Below are 18,754 nucleotides of genomic sequence, written 5' to 3'. Positions count from 1 at the left end.
AAACTTGGCCAGTTCACCCAGAATTAGCTGATTTTGACTCGACTTGGTGACAAAAAAAAATTGAATTTTTCTGATCACTTGATAGAAGACATGTCAAAAAATGGCCTGGCCTTAGTTAATTCATTCCGTATACTCACAAATTGACTTTGTCAAGTCAATTTTAATGTTATAATCTTATTTTCCATCCTAAGAGTCTACCTTAGAGACACCTTTATGAAGCACCATTTTTCTTCCCTTGGAAACAAAGATTAGCAGGTTCATCACTCCCTATACACTGACAAGGAGTGATGATTTCTTAGTGTGTGTCAACAGAAAGTGATGACTTGGTCAAGCTTCTAGATTTTCTCATATTCAAGGGGATCAATTTGAAAAAGTTTGAATTGCATCATGTAATGGCTTGGTAACTCATACTGGACTCTGAATTTAGCAATACCTAATGGTCTAGACTCATCCTCTCCACACCAAATTTATATAATGAAGCCACTCTAGAGAGATATATGTAACTATATACTGCTAAAAAATCTTAGAGAGAGCCTTCTTTCTACCATAGGAAAACTCATGGAAACAGGAAAGCTCTCTCTAATATTTTTCAGCAGCATGTAGTTACATATCTATTTATCTCTCTCCCTTGGGAATGACTTCAATACATAGACTTGGTGAGGAGAGGAGAGGATGAATCCGGACCCTTATGTCCTAGTGAATTTAAAATCTAGTATGAGTTCCCAGGCCATTAGATGAGGTAATTCAAACCTTTTCAAACTGATCCCCTAAAAAATGAGCAAATCTAAAAGCTTGACTAGGTCATTGCTGTTGTGAAGGAATTAAGCAATCATTTCTCCTTCGAGTAAGGCCAAGGAAGATGCATTTCTTACCAAAAAAATAGAAACTTTAGAAGGAATAAATTACCAATTGTGAATACCTTTCAAACAAGAGAGACTAATCCTTAGTTATCTCTAACTTAAAAAAAATTACAAGATCCAACTTGTCAAGGGAAGGACACCAATACTCTGCAATTTCACTTATTCAAGCTTTCCCTCCACCTTTACACATGTCTTTCCACAATTCTTTTAAACACCCAAAAGCACATAAGACACAACTGGCCCAATATTAAGTATTTTTCCATCCTCACAAGTAGGTACACCCACAGTCCTCAACAACTATTGTCACTTCCCTATAGGTTTGCGGTGTAGGCATGTAAAAACTTTTCCTTCACACAAAATTTAGCAATTGTCACTTCTCCATAAATAGCCCTATAAACCTACAACTTAGAAAACTTGGGATTCGACCTTGACAATGAATTTTTGTCTTGTAATTTGGGTTGATTTCAGTTTGAGTTCAGTCTGCAATAAAGACTAGATTAGGCCTGCAACTCGACCTTGAATCCATATGTGAATTAACTTGCAAATAGTTTATGTCTTGTTAAAAAAAATTTCAATACCATCTTCAAAATGGTGTCAACATACTCCTTAACAACTTATATATGAGTATATTTTTATTTCAAAATAGGGCTCGTCTTCTTCAGGGGTTTGGACCTCATTTCAACCTGATCTGAACTACTCAAAACACAAGTCTAAAATTGTTTTAAAATGTCCCCAAAACAGAAAGTTGAAGAGAGCCTCCTAAAACTAAAATAGTGGCATAGATTCACTCTCTCTAACAACAGATGTTTGCCCTTAGGCTTCAAAAAAAACCTTCCCAAATGTTCTAAACCCCTTCCAAAGGAATGTGCCAAAAACCTTCACCCAAAAAATTACCAATGAATCTTTAGAAGGAAGAAATTGCCAATTGTGAATCCCTTTCAAACAAGAGCTTATAAAAGTTGTTTTTCCTCCCAAAGAGAAGATCTTAATCAAGATTATAAAATTATGTTTCATTGTTGGAAAAGAATCCCAATGTACTTGTGTATGTAAGAACAATGATTCCTTGATCATTTTTGAAAAAATTTACAGGGTCATATACAATGGTGAAAGCCAATTAGCTTTGGATTCATAGCCATTTAAATGTAAATCTATCAACGAAAAGGATGTATCCAATTTCCAAAAGGACCATGATGATGCACAGTTAGACGAGGAAGAAAGTAAGTGCAACAAGCATGCTCTAACAGGTTCAAGAAAGGGGCATTAAATTTGCTCAATTGTTGAATAAGCATAGAGAAGATTTAACACAAGACATTTCACAAGAATGGTTGCCTTGGATGGAAGAGATGAGACAAATAGTAGAGTTCAAGTTGGATGATGGGAAATGGTTTAAGCTGATGTTTTTTCATCTCTTTCATCTTTTAACAGATTATTAGCATTTTGCAAGTGTTTCCATTAGGTTTTCTACTGGAAAATAGGAAAGGCAGATTTGTCCCACAATAAGATATTAGGATTGCGGTCATCAAACCCTTTATAATCCTTGAGGTAATCATGAATTATTGAATAACATTGCTTCTATCATTTCTATCATTTAGAGAATTTGTCACTATCTTCTTTAATTATTGGTTCCACATTCTTGTTTGTTGTAAATTCACGGTCATGACAGTTCATCTTGTATATTCTTGCATATTCTGAAACTTTCCTTCACAGTAATTATGACACATGAATAATGGCTTAATTACATCCTCTCCATCTTATCAAACATTTATATTCTAAATATTATCATAACTCAATAGTCCAATTGCATGGGCACTGGCCTTGGAAAATTACACTATCAATCTTATTCTAAAAATACAAAAACATTTTTCTATGGATGTATTATTGCAGCGACATTGGACAATCTTCCCAAGTAGCCCTCAGGTTGCATTTTATTTGCAAAATTTGAAGTGTAGTTTTGGAAAGTAGAAAGCACTATATATACTATAATTATCTGTCTATGGAAAAAATACCATACACATTCACTCTTTGGAAAAATAGGAGAATTTGACAGAATTTGTGCAGACTCCTTCACAGTTTTGGAAGTAGGGTTTTAGGCATCCTTTAGAGAAACATTTGAAGGGTCATTTAACTACAAAATTCACAAAAAAAAATCAAACTAACAGAGGGAATTTATCAATTTCTGCTTTTATAAATATATAAATATATGTTTTCCCACATATGCAAAGATTTACTAGGGAGAAAAAGTACCCAAGTCTTCATATTCTTTGATAAAACATCATATGCTAAGCTGGTGGTAGTTTCTTTTAGAGGAACTGAGCCATTTGATGCAGATGACTGGATCACAAACTTCTACTTCTCTTAGTACAAAATGGGCTCTATCGGAAAAGTTCACGTGGGGTTGGCTACAACATCCCTGACTACAACCTCATTGGCTTGGAGAAAGAGACAATTGAGGTTCAATGTGTTAGAGACAAGTCCGTGTGTCTTGTTTGTGGAGCACCACATTGTTTAGAATTAGCAAGATCCCTTCTTTAGCCTCATTTGTCTCCATAATAACCCTTCCAAGCAACATTTTCTTCCACCAATATAAGTCAATTGTGAGCAAGTGTTGATTTTTCCTACCCATAGTATGTCTAGGGTCAAGTGCACACTCTATGATGTCTGTTATAACTTTATAATCTAAAATGCAACCCCTCAACCCCTCTCATTATGTCTACAATAACTAAATGTGGATTATATGGAAGATACTAGAAGCTTGATATCGTAATTGACTACCATGATTATGTTGGTTGCAAAGAGACACCTAGATTGAACCACATAAATAGGTATAGTAGAGAATGCTATAGGAAAGGAAAGTAGGTACATAAGTTAGTCACGTATGATTGATTTCCTAACATATAAATTTTGTCACTAAATAGTTGAAGGGATTCCAAAAGGAAAAGAATCAATATATATGAAAACATAGATACTAACTAAAAAATTCTATGCTTTTGGGCTTATTGAATCTACATTAACTCCATTGTATGTAGGCAGGGAATTATATGCATTTGGGCTTAAAATGGAATTCTTAATTATAGGTAGGGAAAATATGTTGAGAAAATCAAGTTATTTGTTCCCTTTTGATTTCTTGCTAGCCTTAAAGGTGAATACTAGGGAAAGGGAGAGTAGAAACACTTAACTATTGTCCTATAATCTTATTCCATCCAAACGTAATTGAAGTCTACAAATGGCTCAACATTACATTGCAATGATCCCATACATGCATTCTTCATGATAGTTGGAGGAGCGACATGCACATTGAAAATGGAGATTAGGATTTTATTTTATTTTATGGAGTATTAAAAATATGTGTGTACAATAGTCACTTTATTCTATGATACATATTAATCTTTGGTTTATATTGTTCGGTAGATAGGCTTAGATGTTGACACAACATAGATTCATTGAAACATGCATTAGTTACGCATCAATTAGATCACCATGATATTGGTATCTTCACATGATTTGATGTGGCCTATTGGGTTGTGCACTACCTTTAATGTTGAACACTTTAGAGGCTTGGAAGGCATGCATGTAACCACATGTAGGTCATTTAAACAACCCAACTCACCAATTTTGAGATAGGTTTTCCTATTTGCAAAACCAAGTATCATTATGTACATTAGTCGTTACATTGAGTGTTCAAAACTCAATATAACTAGAGAAAAAGATGAAGGTGGTCGAAGGATGAAACTTAAGAAGAAGCTGGTGAGTGACCTCCCCCACATAATTATTTAGGTATGGGTCCAAATACATGAAAATACATGATTGAATTCATGAAGCTAAAATAGAATATGATGAACCAAACTAAGTTATGTTCCATGAACCTTTAAATAGGAAGAGGATATGATAGCTTTCAAAGCATACAAACACATGCAATGGAGATGGCAAGGATGATATTGCTCACTCATAGATGGCAAGAATAGAGAGGGCTAGTAGAGAGAAAACAATACTGAAAGAAACAACCATTCAATCCACTTTCCAGAATGCCTTAAAGTTCATGAATTCCAAGCAAGGTTGTGCACAATGAAATACCCGAGCAGAGCTAGTATTGAAAATTATGGCATTTAACCCACATCTAATATTGAAAAGCAAGAAGGAAGAAACTTAAGAATCTAAATACTACACTCTCAATATCAACCTCGATGCTTCTTAAAATAGTATCCCTTATCCACTTGATAAGTTGGCGTACGTTGGGCTCTAATCCCATACAACAAATACTCAATAATTTATAATTTTATAAAGAGGACTCTTTCTATATATCATCTGATAAAACCATAGCCAAGGGATTGAGCGTAGCAGAATTAACATGAAAAACCCAAAGTGAAAGTAGGAAGTCCATGGAAATAATTTCACAATTGAGGATCCCCTCCAAAATAATTGTAAATAAATAATTTGAAAATCATGGACCCACTCCACTTGGATGAGTAGGGATGTTTCCAAGTGAATTTAATAAATAACAACAGATCATTTACTATTGAATTGTAACACATAAGGTAAATCCAAGCAGTTTGTAAGATAAGGTTTTTATTCTTGTAGGCTACAGCATATGAATGCTGCCATCTATGATAATGAAAAATGAAAAGGAAATGGATTCCAAGAAGAATGGATGCAGGATAAGAAGGAAGCACTAAATCAGTGACACATTCTCCTTGATAATATAGCCAGAACATGAGCATTTTAGGAAATTTTATCAAGAGGTTCCATTTGTATACATTGTTGGATTGATCAACATGTTGGGGAATGTGTGAAATACCATATTTCATATCCATATCAATAAGAGTGCCTCCGGAACTATTTGTCCTTCACTTCCTCGCATACATCACGAATTTGACTTTAAATTTCATACTAATCTTGTATGCAGTTATCTCCATGTGTCAAAGTAGTCAAATGATATGTTTAGTCACCTCTAGTCTCTTCAAACTCTAACTGGCTAAGTATCCAAGGTCATTTATAGTTATATATGCAGGAGGATATCAGTGTTCACAATTCCTTTAGGTAAAGCTCCAAAAATAAGACAGTTTTCCATTTGCAAAAGTATTTATTTTCAACACTACCATACTTCACAATAGAAAAAATATGATGCTAGCTCTATAATATTTTACAATAAATTGTGATATCCATGGGAAATCTCCCGAAATACTATAGAATCATATCTTCAATTACTCAAAATAGAATTTTTATAATCCCATGTACTACTCAACAAAACCATGAAATAGTGATACATTATTGTACTAGTAATTTATAACACTAGAAATAATCTACTAGGTTGAATCCTTTTACTTTTAGCCGTATATATTAAAGTTCAACTTTCAACATATTCAACATAAAATATGGTCATGAGCATAAGAATTAGTTCATTATGCCTCTGACATAACTGCATAACAAACTCTCAGTGAAGTTGAAAATCTGGTTTCACTCAAGAGCAACTTCCAAGGCTAAGCTTGTAACCTCAAAAAGAATTCCAACTTGGTTGCAACTTCTCAGTTGTATCAAGTAATACAACTCCTTAGTACATGTCCACATCTATTCATGTCAACTACAAGTCTTGTCCAATTCACAACAATTTGCATCGTTTACTTCCTTTTAATAAAAATAAATGTCACATTCTTCTATCATTCTGTAAATTTATGTGAAAGGAGCGACTATGCTTGTGAAAAATATACAACAATTTAAATGATGAGAAGTATGAACATCCACCAAGGATACATTTTTTAACACCGATGTAGTGTCCTCAAATGTTTGTTATTATAAAAACATGTTATTGTTCCAATTGTTCTAGGTTTAAAAAATGACTACAAAATCATTGTTATTGCAGAAAACATGTTCAAATAATAAAATCCCATAAATATGTTGCTCATTTCAACTTCGAATAAATTCAAAGATGGGAAGTCATCAAAACATATGATCACTCTGCATATAAGCCTCATTTGTGTAGTTCTCAAAGAAAAAGTTCCCTTTTCTCCTAAAAACAAAATCTTTAAATTGAAATTTATTAGTATCCCAACCAACCAGTTAATGTATGTTAATAGACAAAAAAGGGTGTTTTTTAGTTCTAGAAGAGTGAAAACTTAAGATTAAGTTGGTGAGTGACCTCCCCCACATAATTATTTACATAGGGGTCCAAATACAGGAAGAATCATTAAAAAATAGAAGTGAATTCATGAAGCTAAAATAGAATATGGTGAACCAAACTAAGTTATGTTCCATGAACCTATAAATAGGCATAGGATATGATATCCCTCAAAACATACAAACACATGTAGTGGAGATGGCAAGAATGATATTTCTCACTCATAGATGGCAAGAACAAAGGGGGCTAGTAGAGAAAACACAACATTGAAGGAAACAACCATTCAATCCACATTCTAGAATGCCTTAAAGTTTGTGAATTCCAAGCAAGGTTGTGCACAATGAAATACTTGAGCGGAGGTAGCATTGAAAATGATGGAACATAACCCACATCTACAATGAAAAATAACATTGATGGCATAGGATTCCTTGATAATGAAAACCCTCTAGATCTATATCCACATATGAGTTTTATCATAGGCCTCTAAGATGATGATTTTTATAAGAATTATAATGAATATGAAAATAAAACCTTTGCTCTATTCCTCAATACGTCTAACTCATATGTTGCTTGTGCCTTTGATGTGTGCCTTGTTGCTAGCTCAAATGATTCTCTCTAGGTTTCTATGAACAAACCCAATATAAGCCATATATGCAAAATTAAACATTGGAATAAACTTTTATATATAGACACAGAAAATTTGGCGTGCTCCTATTTCCTGCTCTCCATAAAATCATTTTCAGTTGGTGCCCCTATGTCCTGTGCTCCATAAAACAATTTTCAGCTGGCTAGAATTCACTCCATTATTGCATTGTGAATGAACAGGTGGCTACTTCGCTGGAGGAATGACAGGTCAATAGCTATCTCGGTGAAGTCCTTGTGGCTAAGCTAGTTGCCAGAGGAATGGGATAGGTGTTGTAATCCACTGGCAAACCCTGATTCTAGGCTGATAGATTTGCCCGTCAACACGCAGGCTTAATGAATGTGTGCGACGCATAGGCTTAGCTAAAACATCTTGTGGAATCTTAAACATAGTTAAAAGAAGTTTAAACATTGTAACTCCATTAAGAGTAGTTAGATTTTGGAAAGTCGTCAAGGACATAATAACATCACCTCAAAATATTGGTAAGGAAATATGAATTAGTATATAAATTGGTATCATTTTTAATCTTTAATTTGAAATTTATGAATTATTGGATTGTGGGTCTAAATATTTATACTAGTAGTAACCCAACATGAATTAGTATATAAATTAATATTATTTTTAATCTTTAATTTGAAATTTTTGAATTAAGATTCAATGAAGATATGCTTAAGAATCCATTGAATAATGATTCATCGTTAATGCACTTATAAAAATATTAGAATTTATAGAAGTGGAGAGATATCATGCATAAATACTAAGTTATTGTTTGGTGAAATAATAAGGTCACAAGTTCTACTATTAGATAATAAATATAATGCCGAAAATTATCTTAAATTAAAGATAATTAGGTTTTGTATAACATTCTAATAAATAGTTATCTTGATCAAAATTCAATAGAAATTAGAAATTCAAGCATGGAAATTGATTATCATATATATATATATCAACAAATGATTACGATGTGGTTTGAAATATAATTATGTCTAAATTTAGATCATTTTTGTAATCTTATTTTTTTATCGACAATAAAATATTTGTGATCCTCTTTTTTCACTAGGGGAATTTTTAGACATGACATCTCTTCACTACTAGTTCATTTCTGATGAGCTATTCAAGGTCCATATGGGTAAATTTTTGGGCATATCATCATCATGAAATCTTAATTCAAAAGTTTCAAATTGAAAATTAAAATGATACTAGATTAGGAGCTAGTTCATATTGCTTTATTGGTATAGAAGTTTGATTCCGAGGGTAATGTTAGACTATGAGTATTTAGATAATCACAATGTATAATAACACTTTGTTATCATATGTCATCCTTGTCTATTGATAAGCTAATATCATTATCTATTGATAGGTAATGAATGAGATTGTGAGTAAGAACTAGCTTTAAAAGTTGTGAAATATGTCTATCATAAATTGATATCATGATATTGATACAATTTTAAAATGCTACTTAAATCCTTTTCTACAAATTATTATATTATTAGTCCATAACCATATTGACTTAAATAAAATAAATTTTCCGAAGAAAAAATATAACTAATTCATATATTTTTTCAAATAAATTATACATATCTATAAAATAGCCAAAGCTCAAAATAAATTAACCAGCAATAATAATTAAACAACAAGAAAACCTTCTAACACTTTCATCTTCTTCAAATTTTCAAGGAAATTAACAAATACCACAATCTAATTTTTATACTAATCTCTCACTAACCTTTATATATATATATATATATATATATATATATATATATAAATGATTAGTTACTTATACATAAAATAATATATATTACATTTTTACATTTTTTGGGTGATCTGTAAGAGGGAGGATGTTCAATATCCTTGAGTGCTACAAACCTAAGCTTAAGCATGTCGATGTAGATACTATATAAAGGTTAGAATTATATGGATGTTTCATAAAGATACACAAATAATTGAAAATAAGAAAAATATCATATGTCAAAATTAGCATCAAAGAATTTTGAACAGTTTCTTTTAAAAATATAAAAAATAAATCTCTTATATATATTTTAACCGTATCTAAATAGTAAACTTGTATTAATGATGTTTTTACTTATATACTACAAAATTTTCCAAATTCAATTCAACTTTTCAAAATCTAATTGCAGTTAATGGAGTGAAATCCTTTATTCAATCATTAGATTGAATAATAAAAACCACAATATGTGAGACTACGATTATAAGTGAGACTAGGATTACAAGTAGTATATAGAGGAAAAACAGATGAATTTTGAGTATATCAATGCCTAAATTATTAATGAGTTCAAATTAATTTTATAGTAATATTCTTAATGCACGGACAAATCTAGATGTGCTACAACCAAGGTGGAGAGTGTGTAGGTTTTTTTTCTAGTCTTTTAGGATTTAAAATTATATATTTTAACTATTCAATGTAATTTTATATTTAAACGTATATATCAAAGCATTCATATACACATATGTATGTTAAAATAAAATCTCATAGAAATTTTTCTATATACTTTGCTATGATCCAGAAATGATAAAAGGGGAAAATCATTTATGCATAAGTTTCATGAATGTAGGCTAGGATGAATTGTGGGGATGGTGCTAGGGTGCATTGATGAAGTAAGAATTAGTTAGCAATGAACCAAATTTATCATGTCAATCAAATGAAAATAATTAGTAATAAATAAACAAACAAAACTACCATCTACAATGATCAACCATTCAAGGACATAAGAATAAAAAAGATTAAGCTAGGATCTCTTCCACATGCTACTTATCTTGTGCCTTGTGGGGGATATCAAATATTAATGATAATAGTGAGGCTTAAAGTTAAAATTTATTGTTGTAATGCACCATAAAATCTAGATTTTCTACAGCCAAGGTGCATAGTGTGCCATTTCACTGCTGTTCTTAGAGTTTCAAGGCCTAACCACCATTAACCTAGAAAATTTAGATGGTTTGATCATGCTTTACTTAACACCAGGATTGTTCTATGTAGATTGTGTTAGAAGGCTGGTAAGGAAATAGTTAGTAGAGAAAATTCTTGTGTTGTTTGATCATCCATACAAGATTCTAATATGGAGAATGCTACATTTAGTGAGGGCAATAAACTTGGTATGATGAAAGAATTAAAAATCGGGGATTCTTCCAGTGAAAGAGATGAAGTCAGAAATTACTCTTTTGCACTCTTGAGAGCTACTAAAAATAGGTTGAAGTTGCCAAAAAATGTTGGTGATTCAGAATAATGTTTGGATAATGCAGAGGTAGAAGATGAATGTTAGACCCCTAAGTTTCAAGATTACAAGATACCTTTGGTCCTCTCTTGTCCGCTAGTGCCACATAAGCCCAAATAGTTCTTTTCTTATCCTGTAGGTAAAGGTCCACTAATTTACAATTGTTTTCAAGCCCATGATAAAATTTCCACCCTCCATTTATCCTTTTCTCGACACTATTGTTCTAATTGAGCTTGTGATGAATATCGATTATGAGATAGTTCTATGAAGGAACTTCCTCCAAGATATTATGGTCATATATGAAATTATTGTAGGTGACCTTATTGGATTTTATTTTCATAACATCCATTTTTTAATTGTTAATAGTAATAGCCACATTAGACAAGAAACCTATGAATATTCTTAGTTTCTTATCAATATCATAACAATTTTAAGTAAAAAAATTGATTATGGTTTTGTAGTTGTTTCGACAACGACCATCCAAAATTTTTGCCTATGTCAATTTTGGAACCTACATCAATTGTTGTTTCAATATCCTTTGTGTCATCATGTTGTTTGATTTGCTATTTGTGTGTTTTATCCTAGTGTTGTATCCTCCTAAGTCAATGTTTGCTAAGTGTCGTCACCTAACCAATAGAAGCACTTGGGGTAGTTAGTCCATGGTTGGGTGAACTCATCAATTATCTTGAATTAGAAACTTTCCTTCTCACCATGCAAACACTTAAAAAGCACTCAAAAGCACAAAAAACAAACAAAAACAAGAAAAACACTCTAAAAAGAAAAAACACATTACAAGTTGGTTAAGACATGCACTCTTCCTAGGCACGTGCATGACCCATATTGTTGCATGTGGGTGCAATCCTAGAAAATAGGAGCCCACTTAACTTCTCTTAACTAATCCTTTCACCCATCCACAAATGAAGATCATCCATGAATCAATTTTGCTCCTAAAATTCTTTAAATCAACCCAGTTATTCATTCTTTTGCATCATAATTCTCATCTGAGTTGAGTGCACAACTAGAGATCAATAAAATCTTCATAAACTACAAAGAAGTTTTTCATGTCGAACCTTTTCATTCCCTTTCATGATTTCACTGTTGTTCTATCTTTTCTTGCTCTCGTTTCTTGGTTTTTTAGTTTGTTTTTTTGGCGTTTTTGTTTAATCTTCATGCTACAAGTGTTGATCAATTATCGTATGTAGAAAATATTCACATTCTTCAATCCTTCATATTCCACCATGAATGCAATAACATCTATATAATATTGTAGATATTTCTTATCCTCATCTTATCATCAAATCTTGTTGTTAAAACTTATTTTTGAGCTTCCAACAGGACGTAGAGCACACTTCTAGACCTTGAAGCCTGATCAACCTTGAAAATTGGGCCCATAATGACCAAGTTTTTGTCTTGAGTGCACTTCTTCACCACGAAGAATCATGCCCTCCCTTGAGCACATCATGAAGGTTATTAAACCCCTTCTTTCATCCATTTGGAGTGTGCCAGTGCACCCTCCTTGCCTTTGAGTGCATGAGCACATTGTGAAGGCCTAAAAGGTTGGTCAACCCATTCCTTTGTCCATTCATAGTGCGACATTGATCGCTTTTTCTCTCCTTGAGCGCATGACTACATTATGAAGGCCTGAAGGACCAACATCTCACCCCTTCAACCCTCCAGAGTGCACCAGTGCACCCTTGAGGTTTTCTTTCACTTACTTGACCCCTTACACTCCTTGTTCTTTGGAAGTGCACCCTCCTAGTTTGCATACCTATTTTCTCATGCATGTAAGTGATTTTGTATCTTTGTTAATAGATATTCATGTTCAATTACATGTGATGGCTCTTCGTACATTATTTACAAGTATTACTGCTACTACAAACAAGTGTTTGTGCTACAAGTATTGTCACTCTGTCTTCATCTATTGGAGCCATGTCACCTTGTAAAGTGGCCTCCAAAGAGCACTTAGAAGCAAGCATTGAGGAATTTGTTGAAGTTACAAAGCCAAACATTCCAATATAAGAAGACACACAATGCTTCGTTGATAAAACTACTAAGGTCACATGGGGCAAGATCAAGGACACATTCATGCAGGATAGGTTTTCTGAGAACTTAGAAGATATGCACGTATAAATTAATATCAGGAAGTAAAGGATTCATAGGATCGCATCCATATTCTCGATCGTGCTATCTATTGAACCCTAGAATTGCTTCTTTTTTACAACCCTTTTTCACCCGAATCCTTCCTTTTTTACCTTCATAACTACAATTTGGGTATTAATTTACAATGTTGAAAGCATAGCAGGTACATAATCATCTTATATTTCATAAATGTAATTTTTCTTTATTATTTAACTTAATATCTACTTTATCTACTGAATTACATTGATTTTGCAGCTGATGAATGTTTTTACAGCTAATTCCAAGGTTCGATAGGTTGCAGAGACTCATCCAAGAAACAAGTCACATGGGTAGTTGAAGACTAGCTGGGACAACGATTTGTTCCTATTTTCAGAAGCTAGATCAATGAAGAGGGTACTTTATCAGTTCAGTCAAAGAATAAGTAAACCATTGTGGAAGGTGAATCAAGCGAGCGAGATGCAGATTTTCCACCTCATGATTTGTTGCGTTGATAGTAAATCATGATAAAGATTACGATATATTATCTCTTAAGTTAATTATAGCCAAAGTCAATTAACATAGGCATCAAGCTTTGAAAACATTTATTGCGTAGGAGTTTTATAAATATTCCTCTCGGCATAGCTAAAGAAGACTTGAATTGTATTTGTAAGCACTCTATTTTGATATATAAAAACTATGTTTCGATTCCATCCTGTTGTGTGATCTCAATGTGTGGATAATTAACTTGTGAAAGTTGGATAGTGCTATCTGCTTCTCGTAGGAGGGCCCCCTCGAGATAGTAAGTTCTTCATTCATTAACAATTAGTATTTCAATTAATATTTCATGTAGATTTCTATCAATTCATTTGAGTAATTGAGTTTTTATTCTTAGATACAAGTTTGAGATTGGTTTTGCTAATCATTTTATTGTTCAGCAGAAGAGATATTCCAGATGCACATGGATAGAGTATAATATAACGTAGAAGTAGAAGTATAAGATTTACATTGTAGTGATTTTCAATTACATAACTAACCCTTATTTAAGTTAGAACATATTCATTTGTAATTGTGATTTTATTGCAGAGAGAGTGATTTGATTCGAGTGCAAGTGTGATTTACATTTAAGCAAGTGTGGTTTTCAAGATTGATTTTCATTCAAGCGAGTGTGATTTACATTTAAGAAAGTGTGGTTTTCAAGAGTGATTTTTCATTTAAGAAAGTGTGATTTTATTTTAAAGCAAGTGTGAGTGTGATCATTATTCAGGCAAGTAAAGTAGAATTGATTTCATTTTGTATAAGCTACATAGTTATAGAATAACATGTGCTTTTCGATAATTCAAATTAACTTAGGAATTGAATGAGTGGAAAAGACTCCTAGTACATAAAATGCACATAGATTTCATTAGTTTACTAGCTCTGGTTGATAATTCATGTAAGTAATTTAATATTAATAAAATTACCAAAAAAATTGGCATTGCTTCTGGGGAAGTGTATATAGGAGTCTTTTTCTTTTTCTTTTCATTAAAAATAAGAAAATAATAAAAATGATTCTAGAGGTAGATTTGTAGGTAAAGGTAGAAGTTTGATTCCAACATCACCACTCACCCCACCATGACCTCGTAGTGCCACACCATCCACCCAAACTCATATTCCATTCATTGCAGGTAGACACAAACTTCCTAAGGTACTTAGATCTTAAATCAAATCTAGAGATTCACCAACTTCATCAACTAAAGCCATAATAGAAGAAGAGGATCCTACATCCCCAACAAAAGGAGTAATTTTTCTATCTTCAACTGGAGAACAACTTTTAGGACAAGAACTAGAAATCCCTACTAAAAAGGAAGAAGAAGAAACCTATTTTAATATTCTATTGATAAAATAAATAGAGGATCTAGAAGAGGAACTAAAAAAATCTAATTTTGGAACCTTAAGTTAGTTCTAAGGAATATACAATGATAGGAGAAGAGGAAGGAGAAGTATATAATGTGAATGGTGAACAACCTAGGATTGGAGGTAGAAGAGCAGGAAATAGAGGAGGAAGATTAAGGAATGAGGATCCTAAAACATTTCTCTTTGAATTTGAATTCTAGTGTAGATCCTATGACTACTTGCTTGATACTCAAAATTTGAAATTGTTTCCAGAAGCTCTTAAGGATACAACATTGAAATGGTTTATAGGCTTAGGAGTACATTCCATAAGAACATGGGAACAAATGAAAACTACATTCTTAGAAAAATACAATGATTATTGTATGCCTCATAATCTTAAAGATGAAGTCTTTAACATGATGCGAAAAGAAGATGAAAATCTTGAAGACTTCATTGAAAGATTTTCTTATAATGTTAAAAGGGCTAAACTGCATAATCTAGATGAAGAAACTTTGAAAGCTATCTTATTGAAATCTATTAGAGATGAATGAATTGATCTTCTCAATTTTATAGGTAAAGGATATATTTCTCAATTATCATTTGAAGATATTTTGAATTATGCATATACATTTCAAGAGGTAAATCAAGAATTGGGAAAAAACTAGGAGATCCTGTTATGTCCAGGATTAATAAATATGCAGATGGGATAGTAAGTAGGGTTGAAATAGGCAATTTTCTTTACAACTTTAAAACATATATTTTGGGGAGTCTTAGTGAGAAAATAGATACCTTTAAAGTACAAAACAAGAAAAAGGCTAAAATTGCTACATTATCTATATTTTGTTCGAAATGTAAAAAGAAGCATGCCTTAAGGGAATTCCCTCTTGACTTAAAAAGTGTAGAAACATGTGTTATATGTGTAGAAAATTGTGATACAAAGGAATGTCCTTCAATACCAGGTCTTAAAGCTATCTATCAATAGGAAGTAATACCAAATCAATTAGAACCCCTATGTTTTATTGCTAAGAGACCATGACAAAATCCACAATCAAATATGACTCAGGGTTTCAACACTCAAACATATGCACAACCATCAGAACCTAATTGGACTACACCCATGCCTTTGAAACCATGGCCTCAAACTTGGGCACAAGGATAGAAAAATACTTATGGAAAGTATCCTCAATATCCTCAATTTCAACAACCTTATCCTATTTTTCCACCACAATATTTTCCTCAACCTGTTCAACCATCTAAACCTCAAAATCCAAATCCACAACTTTCATTACCATTTCCACAAAGACCAAATAAACTGCTTGCCCAACCAATTCCAAATCCAAATAATAATAAAAGTTCACAGTCTATTTACAATATGGAAGGACGAAATTTCCAAACTTACATGATAACTCCATTAAATCTAAACAATGTTCAACTTAGATTTGGTAGAGTATTGGAAAAGAAGTCACAATCTATTATTATTCAGGAATTTGAAAAAGAAAACCTCTTTGTGGAAGAGAAATCTCCTCATCAAGAGGAAAATTTTCAAAAACAAACCACCCTTGCATATTGTAATAACCCTGCTGAAAATTTCATGTAATAAAATTTAATAAAGGAAAAAAAAGACCACGGGTAAGGGACACGTATTCCAAGCTAAACGTTGGGAAAATATATCCTAGTGGGTATCATTGGATGTGTGCTTTGGCTAAGGAAAATTGGCAAAGGCTAAGGAAAATATATTAAAATGCAAAAAGGCATTTTTGGCACATCTATTTATGAAAATAAAGGAAAATAAGAGAAAAGGAAGGTGAAAGGTCACAAGTTGCATGTGAGGATTAAATTGAAGGAAAGTAATGGAAAATGAAGAAATTAGAGGCCTCATTAATAAAAATGCTTTGAGGATCAGTTGGCAAGCTTGGTCAGTTCAAGTTTAGAGCTCTCTCATTACTCTCTCTCTCTCTCTCTCACTCTTGGTCACTTATAATTTTATTCGAGCACTCTAGCTTGTGATCAAGGAAGGAAAAGTAGGGAAAGGGAAAGGAAGGAAATCAAGGATCAAGGAAGAAGAGCAGGAACATGCAGTTTCAACAGGAATACTTGTAGGTAACCTTTTTCATGTGTGATTTCCTACCTAGTCTGGACACGCATGGCCTTGAATGTTGGTTTATGGTTCTCTTGTTGTTGGTGGCATGGTTTTGTCAGGTTATGACAATGGTTTTTAGCCTATCCATGCCTTTTTATGGATTCCATGGTGTTGGGATGTTTATTTTGCTTTTTGAACTTTGGTTTGCAGGATGGATTTCAGAATCTGGGGTGGAGGTGGTCTCAAGTTTCATTCCCAAAGGTCTAGGAATCCCTTGACTAGTTTTAGCGGAATACATGATAAAGACTGAGGGAGAAGTCTCAGTTTAGGGCCTAGTGATCCGAGTTTGTATTGCATAAAGCCTAAAAGAATGGTCTTGATTTAGGGCCTAGTGATCTAGGATTAGATTGGTGTAAAGCCTGAGAGACAAGGAGATGGAAAATTCCTCATGGATAGTGATGGATTCCAGATGGTATTCCAAGTTCAGTTCAGTTGTGATCAGAGCACTAGTTTTGGTGTGATCATGGTTTGGTAAGGGTGGAGGCGTTTTAACCTCTGGATTCCCTTGGCTGTTCTTGGATTGGTTGTTCTATGAGATCCCACATTCATGCTTGGAATATGGAATGTGGATGACTGGCTGAAAGAGATATTTGGTTCAACCATGTCTATGGTCGGGTGGTACGTGGAACTCCCGAGCCTGGTCAGATTTTCCTATGATTAATAAAGATAATTTCTCTTACTTTTGCACTAGTTTATATGTGGATGTAAAGGTTTTCATATCTTTTATATTTATATGGTTTTAAGTTGGTTATAAGCATGGTCAAATGACTAGTTCATGTCATGGTTATTTCATGTATTTACTTGTAATTGTTAAATGGATAGATGCAAGACCTAATTGATAATATTATAGTTCAATGGAGAAGGATGTGATCCTTTTAGTTATGTTTCATAAGTTCTTTCAGTCATTTATGATTTGTCTTATATCCTAGACCTGTAGGTTGCATTGATGCCAAGTGCTTGAAAGAATGTTAGTCTCAGTTGGGGATGATTATGCCTAGCCCTAAGGTTGATTTTTGATTGGTTTATATTGTCATCATGTCTCTGATGGATTCTAAAGGTTATAACAAGTTCTGGGCAAAGGCCGAGATTATGGGCTAGAAAAGTGGATCAAATCTCAGGGACGATGGCACAGGTCTGCTGGAAAAGTCCAGGGACACTGGCACACAGGCCTGTGAGAGTGACTTTGACATTTGATCATTGTCTTGCCTATAGCATGAAAACGACCAAGGGATGAAAGGTTTAAATCATCAGTGGGATTTAGGGAGAGGATGTCTGAGTGGTTGAAATGTCTCCTAAGATTATTGTTGTTGATGTGGATGGGTTGTTTGATATGTTTTGTCAGTTCCATTTCCTTAAGGTCATGAATAAAGTTGAATCCCTTATAGTAGCCTCTATCGTCGCATGTTTACCTCGAATAATCGATTGCTTGGGTGGACCTAGGAGGAGGGGGTGTTACAAATTGGTATCAGAGTGTGGTTGCACTATCCTTGGGTGAATGTATTGGTCATTCATGCATGTCAGTTCCATGTGTGTCTCATACACTTGCATTCCATGTGCTTGTTGCATTGCATCATATTGATCATGGTTGTAGTAAGGTTACCATGAGGAGCTTGATGTTGATTTTGTGCAATGTATCATCGAGAGTATATGACTGGTTACATGATTATATGTAGATTGATTACATCCTTGTATGTTAGGTTGCATTCTTGTATGTTTGATTACATGTATCAGCCTTGTAGGTTGGTTACAAGAATTGATTGCTTATGCTCAACTACATGT

The sequence above is a fragment of the Pinus tabuliformis genome, chromosome 4_2 (assembly GCF_031772625.1).
Source record: "Pinus tabuliformis cultivar Carrire ecotype Pingquan chromosome 4_2, CPIR1, whole genome shotgun sequence".
NCBI lineage: Eukaryota > Viridiplantae > Streptophyta > Pinopsida > Pinales > Pinaceae > Pinus > Pinus tabuliformis.
This window is presented reverse-complemented; position numbering follows the sequence as displayed.